Source organism: Marmota marmota, unplaced genomic scaffold (assembly GCF_001458135.2).
Source record: "Marmota marmota marmota unplaced genomic scaffold, marMar, whole genome shotgun sequence".
Classification (NCBI taxonomy): Eukaryota; Metazoa; Chordata; class Mammalia; order Rodentia; family Sciuridae; genus Marmota; species Marmota marmota.
This window is the reverse complement of record NW_026000205.1, coordinates 15,775,188-15,784,140: the sequence shown is the minus strand read 5'-3', so window position 1 is coordinate 15,784,140 and position 8,953 is coordinate 15,775,188. Positions and strand designations below refer to the sequence as shown.

At 50.9% G+C, this 8,953-nt stretch overlaps 1 protein-coding gene across 6 annotated transcripts in view; it reads left to right on the top strand.

Moving 5' to 3' along the window:
* Znf536 (zinc finger protein 536) overlaps window positions 1-8,953 on the top strand; it is a 436,688-nt gene that overhangs the window by 1,413 nt on the left and 426,322 nt on the right. The window contains exon 1 of one of the 6 annotated variants that reach the window (XM_048791006.1): window positions 1,159-2,631. The exons of 4 other annotated variants lie outside the window; for them this stretch is intronic. The gene's annotated coding sequence lies outside the window, so the exon portion shown is untranslated. Of the gene's footprint in view, window positions 1-1,158; window positions 2,632-2,672; window positions 3,047-8,953 lie in introns of those variants that run through there. One more of the 6 variants, XM_048791008.1, reaches the window with a different exon arrangement.

Genomic DNA, 8,953 nt, shown 5'->3' with positions numbered 1-8,953 from the left:
GGGAGTCTCCGGGCCTCGCGCCCCGGCGCGCGGGAGGGACCCTGCGCCCAGCTCCGGCCCGGCCCGCGCCCCCAGTCCGCGCGCGGCCGGCAAGCGGCTCAAAGGCCCCCGGAAACTTTCAGAAGGGTTTTTGGGGGGTGGGGGGGAACTCGTAAGGGGAGGGGGAGTTTGGGGACGCGGAAACTTCTGCTCAAGTGACTTTCCCCATTTTCTCCTCTGCCTGGAACTGGGGTTCCCTTTCCTCTCCCCCTTTCCCCACGCCGCCGCTGGCTGTGAGATACTGACCCCTCCGCCTAGGAGAGAGAGAGAGGGTAATTTGTAACCTTTTTTTTTTTTTTTTTAATCAAAGTTAGCTGATGCTTACAGTGTATCAAACTTGCCACAGCCTAGGGCCTCTGAGACCTGCCATTTTGTGTTTTCACCGGCCTCTTGCGCCCCGGGAGCCCGGCGAGGCCGAGGCCGGGGCCGAGGTGCCGGGGTCTGAACCCGCGACCCCGAGAAAGGGCCATGGCTCCTGCAAGTGCAGGCGGCGCCCGTAGCACCTGCCCCAGATCGCCGCGGCCCTGGGGGCAAGCGGGGGCCAGAGACAAAAATAAATAAATAAATAAGTAACAGGTTATGGAGGGAACTGAGCCGGCCAGTCCCGGGCTGGAGAAATGAGGCCAATCAGAGTGAGGAAGTATGGGCGTGGGGGGCTCTGGAAGGCGGGGGAGAGGGAGGGGTGGGGGGGCGTCTGGGAACAGGGCAATTTAGGGGAAAGCACCCCCCAGCCCAGACATAGGACTGGGGCGAGAATGATCGCTGCTAATAAGCCTTTCTGTTTGCTTTAAGACATTATTTTTTTTTTTTTTTGGAAAATGAATTAAGGAAAACAGTCGTAGGCGGGACTCGGGATGTATTTTAGGCAAAAATAAAATAAAATAAAATAAGGGGGGGCTTTTCTTTGATGAGTAGGAAAGTGTCCAGATTTCGACGCGCCCATCTGTTGCAGTTTTGCAAATAATTTAAAATATAGATATCTCCGTATAGATGGACGTATGCGAAGTGAGAGAAGGTAGAAACGCAGGCGCGGGGAAGTTGGGGGGGTGGGGAGAAAAGGGGGTTGGGGGAGAGGGGGAGAGAGCGCGAGAGAGTGAGAGAACGCTTTGTGTCCCCTCTCCTTAAATCTTCTCAGGAAACTCCTGCAGGGCTTTCTTTGGGGACAGGTGGAAAGTTAAGGTCCCCCCCCTTCCCCTTTTCACTCTTGTATTGTGAGTCGTCCTTACTGTAGCCTTTTGGCGAGCATATACACAATCTCTGAGTTAGGTGGGAGCTTGGAGGGTTGGGGTTTGCGGGGGCGGTAGTAAGAGGTCCGGGGCTACAGAGGAGCAGGGCGGGGTCCCAACCCCGCGCGCCAGTTGCAGCGGTGGCCGGGTTTTGTTTGCCGGATATTGTTATGTCTAACGGGTGCCTCGCAGGAGACGTGATTTGTCAGCCGCCTTAGTTTTCACTTTAGCAGAAAATACGGCGGCTGCGCGCTGTGCTGGCCTGCTGGGCTCGGGCGCCCAGTGCGTCTGGGGCCACTGGCGTGCGCGCGGGTGGGAGCGGGCGGCCGGCGGGGCATGGGCTACGGGCGAGCGTGCCGGGCGGGGTGAGTGCGCGCGCGGGGCCGGCCTGCGGTTGCTCCTGCGCCTTCTCCCGGCAGCCGCTGCCGCCGTCGCCGCTGTGCAGTTTAGCAGAAATCCGACAGGGGCCGCGTTTGCTGAGCGCATCCGGCTGCCGGGCAGCCCAAGCGGGCCGTAGGGCCCGGCTGGTCCGTGTAGATGCTGGGAGGGGGCTGAAGGCGGGGAGCAGACGGGGAGGGGCGCGGGAAGCGATCTTGGTCCGAGTGAGCGCCGCCCCCCTCCCATGGTGTCCTCTGTTTCCCGGCAAGTTGGGTAGTTCCGCGCTCCCGGGCCTTGGCGCCCTAGTCCCTAGTCAGGGCTTAGGTGAACTTGGGGTGGGGTGTGCGTGCGCGCGTGTGTGTGCGTGCGTGTATGTGTGTGCGGAGGGGGAGGTTAGACTGGGAACGCACTGTTTTTTTCCCTCCCTCCCAGTTTGTTATTAGCAACTGGATTTTTACTTTAAGACCAGCTTTGCTCACTGCTGAGGTTGGGAGGGGGGGGCGATCTTTTCCCATCACTCACATCTTTGTTCATTGTTCACTGAGTGGAAGGCAGGCGACTTAAAGAGACGAAAGAGAGGAAAAAGGAAGAGAGAGAGAAAAAAGAGGGGGAAGCAAGAACAGGGAAGGAGGAAAGGCGTGGGGTAGCGGGCCCCCGACCCCGCTGGGGTCGGGTTTGATAGTGAAATAGTAAACCCACGCACGGAGGGTCACCAGGAAAGTGGACATTACCGCTTTAATTAACTTCGAGATGCTCCGGCGGCGGGACCTGGCGTAGCCGTGACGCGCCCCCATAAATCTGCCCGGCCCGGGGCTGCTCCGAGAACTCGTACAGTAGCAGCGTCAGATCCAACGCGCACCTCCCAGTCCGGAGTCTATTTGCATAATTGGATTTTTTTTTTTTTTTTGCCTCCTTCTTCCTCCCTGAAACTTGTTTGAAAACCCAAGTGAAAGCCGCGACGACCTGCACACTCAAAAGCAAGTGCCAAGTAAGTGCCCTGCGGTGGCCTCAGTGCGCCTCGAGGTTAGCGCGCAAAGCCGGCGAGCTAGGTGCCGGGAGCCGCGCGCTGCCCGGCCGGCCTCTGGTGAGAGCCGCTAGCCGGCGGGAGGACTGCATCTGTGGGCTCCCGACCTGCCCGGCTGGCTGCTCGCACAACTTTTTTTTTCTCCCTGTCTCCCGAGTTTTCGGGCCAGGTGTGGTGTTCGGGCCACGCGTGTACCTGTAGCAAGACCGGAGAGGCGATCTCTCGGACGCTGTGGAGTTGGGCATCTCCGGTCGGGGGCGGGTAGTCAGTCCTCGCCGCTGTTGGTGGAGGGCTGAACTGCGAGCGAGCGGGGCTGGCTGCTCGTCGCGCTGCGCCGCGGATGCAGCTTGTCGCCAAATGCCTTCCCCATTATTCTAAGGTTTGTGCCTCCGTGTGTGTGTGTGTGTGTGTGTGTGTGTGTACGCGCGCGCGCGCGTTTGTGTCAGTGTTCGACTGTGCTTTAAAAGGAAGAAAAGCAACCAAAACAAGAGCAGGAAGGGCTTTCCCTTAGCTTGACCCCCCCCCCTTCCCCCAGCGACATCTATTTCTATTGCTCGAAGGAGAGAGTGCAGAGCTTCTTTTTTTGAAGACAGGGTCACCGATAGATTGACAATTCTCTCAGAAACGCCATAAATTCTACAGCAAAGATGTAGCTGCATTCATAAAATGCCAGCTTTTGCCTGATGAGAAAAGTGGCTTTACCGTCTCTCGAATTATTAAAAATACATAATATATTATCATTATTATTATTTATAGTGTGCAGAACCTGAAAGTCGATGGCTTGGGGGAAGGCTGTAACCCCAGTTCCTTTTTGCTGGACTAGCTTGGGAACTCGCTGGGGGCTGGGCCCACCACCCTGCCTGGAAGGGCCCAGGGACTCAGCTTTCAGCCAAGGGAGTCGCAGGGGGGCGCCCCCAGCATCCCTCTGGCCTCTGCTCAGAGAGAGCCTAGGGCTTCAGGCTGCTTTAGTTATGATGTCATTCTGATAGCTGAGTGCAAATGTCTCCTGATTCCACCATTAACCGCCTGGCTGATTTGCTTGGTAATGATAGCACTGACGTCCAGCTCCCTGACAAATGCAGGACCAGCAAGCCCTAGGAATTAACTTTTCCCCCCAGGAGGAGGGAGCCAGCTGCCAGAAGGATCGCCACCCAGGCCCTGCCTTTGGACTTTCTCTGCCTCATCTAGACACTGATATGAATGACAGGCTCCTGGACTGAGGGAATCTCTGTTTTTGCAAAGTTTGGAGAACTTTTAGAAAGCTTTGCTTTCCAGAACATCCTTAATCTAGTAAAAGTGGGAATCCAGTTGTCACCAGACAGAGACATTTGTGTCTGAGGGATGGCCAGGACCCCTTGTCTCTCTGCAGCCATTGTATGGAAGAAGGGATTGTGACATTTGCCTCCTACCTTCGGTCTGTTAACTGTACTTTATGTTAATATCACTGCAAGTAAACCGGATTTAGTGTTGATTTTTAAATAGTGTACAATGATTTAAGATTTCTTTTGATTTACTGTTCAAATGAAATTTGCATAAATGTGATGAAAATGAACTTAACATCTGGGCATATGAAAAAAGGTTAGTACCTCATATGTCATCTGCAGAGAAAGTCTTTAAAATGCTTTCACCCTAAACTGGGTTCGGGGAAACAGTTCCCAGAGACATAAATGGTAATTATGAAAAACCTGGAGAAAATGCTTTCAATAAATTTGCATTCTCTTGGACCAGTGCTCTGAAAACCCATCTTGTTCTATGCCTGGAGTGCTTAACTTCTGAGCAGGCTTGAGATCCTCACAACTCAGCAACTTAACTGCTGGCCGGGGCTGTCTTCACGGGAGACTTAGAGCAGGCAACAACCGTCAGTCATGCTGCATTGGTCCAAGCCAGAGGCCAATAGCCCCCATTACAGGAGAGGACAGGGAGGTGGCCAGTAGGTGCAGCCCTACTAATCACAGTTGCCCATCGGGTGCTTAAGGCACTGCTGAGATGCAGAATCGTTGCCTGCTGAGCTGGTAAGGTTGTCTGCCCTGCCTTAGGTAACCAAAGAAATTTTCATCAGCTCAGACCTATAAAATTCACAAGCCCATTCAAGGAAACTGTGAACTGCATCTTACTTTTTAAGCAAGACAAACTTATATATCTGGCATCAGGAAATCAGTTAAACAGCCTTCCCCAAATGTGGTTGCCTTTTGCTCAAAAGTTGGCTATGAATGGCACAGGTGTTTTTAAAGTGCCTTGAATGGAGGGGGAAAAAAGATAGCAATGATGCTCATGAGAATATAGATGAACTTATTTTTTTTTAAAGGAGAGTACCATAAAAGAAGAAAGCAAATAGATTTATTTTTTCAGTTTGAATGAGGACAATTATAGCTTTTTAACATCTTTGGATTTAGTGTTTTTAATAAGCCTTTTAAGTAAGCTGAAATATCGGCTTGCATTTTGTTCTCAACATTATTTAAAATGAGACTTGATGCAAATTTAAAAACAGAAGGGAGTTTTCTGTAGGTGAACTTTTGTCCATGCTGAAGACAGAGCGCCCCCACCCCCTGCCCTGACAGCATGTCTGCCAAGACCTAGAGCCTGTGAATGCTCAGTCCTGCTTCACCTTGTCTCCAGGTGGGGGCTTAGATTTGGGATAGAAGGACATTAATCAGGTGGCCTGATGACTTCTCTTGGGCTGAGAAGGTTGTATTTTGGTGTCTAAAGGCAAGGTACAGGTTCACTCACCTTGGAGATGCCTCTGCTAGTAGGAGCTTGTGAATCAAAGGGCTTTCTCTGTGAACACACACCTGTTCTGCACAAAGGCGTGGCCCCGCCAAGTCTGGCTACAGCTATGGCAGGGTATGACTGATGCTGCAGAGGGACTGGAAGAAAAGGAGAAGATCCTTGGGGAATGGAGGGCTCTGCCCACCTGGCTATCTGCACTCACCTGTGTGGGTTATTAATTTTTTTCTTTCTTTGGTTGGTAGGTTTGTTTATTTTGGTACTGGGGATTGTACCCAGGGGCATTTTACCACTGGGTTACATCCCCAGCCCTTTTATTTTTTATTCAAGACTAAAATCTCATAGAGTTGCTGAGGGTCTTACTAAATTGCTGATGCTGGCCTCAAACTTATGATCTTTCTGTCCTGAGTAACTGGGATTACAGACATGTGCCACCACATCTGGCTCACCTGTGTATTTTATGTGTCACCAGTAGGAGATGCTGGGAGGGAGGCCTTTTGCCAAGGAGGATTGGTTGTTCAGGTCTCTTGACTCTGGGGTAACTGTGATGTCCATCTTGGTAGCACTGAGTGTCTTTAGGGGGGTGGATGGATAATGGGTGGAGTCAGAATAAGTTAAGCTGGGAAGTGGCCCCAATGGTCACATTTGTGGTGATGGCAGGGTGTGTATGTGTGTATATGTGTGTGTGTGTGTGTGTGTGTATGTGTACTGGGGGAAGGTGCCATCCACTAGAAGCACCTGCTCTGATATGATTTCCTTTCACCCCCTATTACACTATCCAGGAGAGATTAGTGAGTTTGTAAGTGGTCCTGTGAGGTGGAGGGATGGGTGGGGAAATAAATGGAAGGAATCAGAAAGTGCAGGAAACGTACATGCCCAGGATGTGGTCCCTGGGCAACATATGCCACCTTCTTTAGATCCCATTTTATTTTGTGTTTCCAAATGAAGGCAGATATGGATGGAAGCCACTGCAGGAAGGTGGGCTATGCAGCATGCCACCTGCCTAGGGTCCCAGCAGTAGCTGGGGTGGGGGGTGGGGCCTTCTTTGGCCAGTGCGTGCCATCCACAGGCTTCTGTGGACTGTCTGTCCCCAGGCTGCATTGTACAGGCCTAGGGCTGGTTTCAGCTGTCTCTGTTGTCTGCTTGAGGACCCCCTCTCATCTCCACCTTTCACTTTTAAAAGTTATTATAATCCTTGGTTTTTATTTTATATTTCAATACAAAAAGTAGCAAGTACTTGACTTTTCACATGCTGTGGACCTGCTGGAGATGACTCTGGAAGTGATGTCCTACCAATTTTCCCTAAGAGGCAAGATTCGAGGTTAGGGTAGAACTTACCCTAATAACTTGGGCATCTTTTCTACAGACCAGGGTATTACAGACCTTTCCCTCTTGTGGGAATCTGTCCTGTGCACTATAGGATGTTTGGCAACATCATTGACCTCTACCAGATGCCAGTAGCCTGCCCCCACCCACACCAGTTATGACAATCAAAAATGTCTGAAGACATTTCCATATACCTCCTGGGAGAGAGGCAATTAGGCTCATTTCCCATACTTTTCATGAGCCAGGCCCACAAAAGGGGGGAAAGATATATCAGCTTTAGTTCCACCCTCAGGGAGTTTGAAAGCTGGCAGGGGGACACACATGTCCCAGTGCTCCTTGTAAGACCAGGAGATTGAGGCCTGCACCAAATGAAGGCAGACTAAAGGGTCTGTGACAAAGGACAACTTCTAGAGTGGGCGAATAAATGGGTGAGGGGTGTCTGGAACAAAAGTGTGGGACCCAACTCTGATTTTTTTTTTTTTTGGCAGAACTGGGGTTGGAACCCAGAGTCTCACACTAGGCAAACTCTACCACTGAACCACCACTCCAGCCCCTCTGATTTTTAAAATGTTGATTAGATCCTAAAAATGTACCTGGGGGTGGAAACTGTGTCTTTGGGCCACTGAGGGTGACATGTAAATCAAAGTGACAGTTCTCAGGCTCTGAACCCTGGTGGCAGGATGCTGACAGTCCTTTATTTCTGAGCACTTATTATGGAAGGGAGGGCACTGAGTGCTTTACAACTTTCTGTGAGGACAGGTACCATATTTGTCCTGAAGTTCAGAAAGGAAACAGAGGCAATGAGTGGGGTAGGTGGAAAGTCCAGGAGGAGCCTCCCAGCCCTCTGCATACTCAACCCCTCTACTGGTGCAAAGCATCCCCCTGACCCACGTTCAGCTGCCTTCCTACCTCTAAGGCTGGCACTGAGAAGGCAGAGAAGATCCTGGGGACCAAGCAAGCCTTCTGAGGTGTGTGAGAGCCTCCAGGTGGGTGGGGGCAGGAAGCTAATGCAGATGCTTCCAAGGCATTAAGAGATGCAGGAAGGAAAACCAGTCTATAAGGTCTCCCCCTCCTCTACCTGCCTATTCTCAGTCTGTGGCTTTACAATGAGAAAATTAAGTGCCGTTTTGACACAGGAAAAATGATCACCGTAGGCTTGAGCTGACATTAACCTGAAAGTTTTCTATCAAGGCATTACAGCTTTGATTACCTGAGTCGTGTTTAGTTGGGTCTTTGATTACTGAGGTGGGCTTGTCTCTGGGGAACGTGTTCCTGCCCCCCCCCCCTTTCTCCCTGCTGTCTCTGGTGCCTGGATGCTTCTCTGCCAGCTCTACCCTGCTTCATACCATACCTCAGCCTTTCCATCAGTTGGGACTATCAGCCCCCTTCACATTTTTTTTTTTTTTAGTCTTTCTGTTGCTTCATTACCAAATTATACACACACATACACACTCGCACACACATGCGTAGTTCTATTTGGGTTGTAAAAGCCAACTCATAAATTCCCTAAAAATTGAGATTAATCACAGAATTGCCCATTCAGCCTTAATTATAATGATGTTCTCACTTGCATTTCTGAGGCTCCCATGTAATTCCCATAGATCTGGGTGGGATTTCAGTTCATGCAAGGGCTAGATGGTAAGGGCCTCAGAAGTTTGTGTGAATTCAATGGACTTGTCTACCTGCAGTGTCCAGGCACCTGTGGGGGGAGGGTCTTAGGGTACTTTTTTTGTAGATGTGCCTGCAGTAGCTGGTGGTGGGTGCTCGTCCCTTGCCTGGTGCCGAATTCTGCAGCTTGGGCTAGTCTCTTGTTTAGGCCACTTAACAAGCCAGAGAAGGGCATCCCTTAGCGCAGCTTCCCAGTGGGCAAACTGACTGGTGTGACAACTTGTTGTAGCCACACAGCTGTGGCAGAGCCCAGCCGGGATTTGAAGCCAGCTGCATTGGCCCGGGACGCTCATGACCCTCACCTCCTTTGCACCCCCACCTTTCCATATAATCCTACTGGGAACATAAATCATCCTTCCAAATGATACCAGCTTGCCTTTAAAATGGAAGTTAAAAAAAAAAATGTGAACCAGAACTCATGGCTTTGAGAACATATGCATTGTTGTAAATTTGTTTGCAGGAAGGAGAAAATATTGGGAAACTCTGCATGAGCTAAATGCTCACTGTAGAGATAGTCGACAGATCACATAGATGTTATATATAAAATGTAATCTCTTTGGGCAGTTCA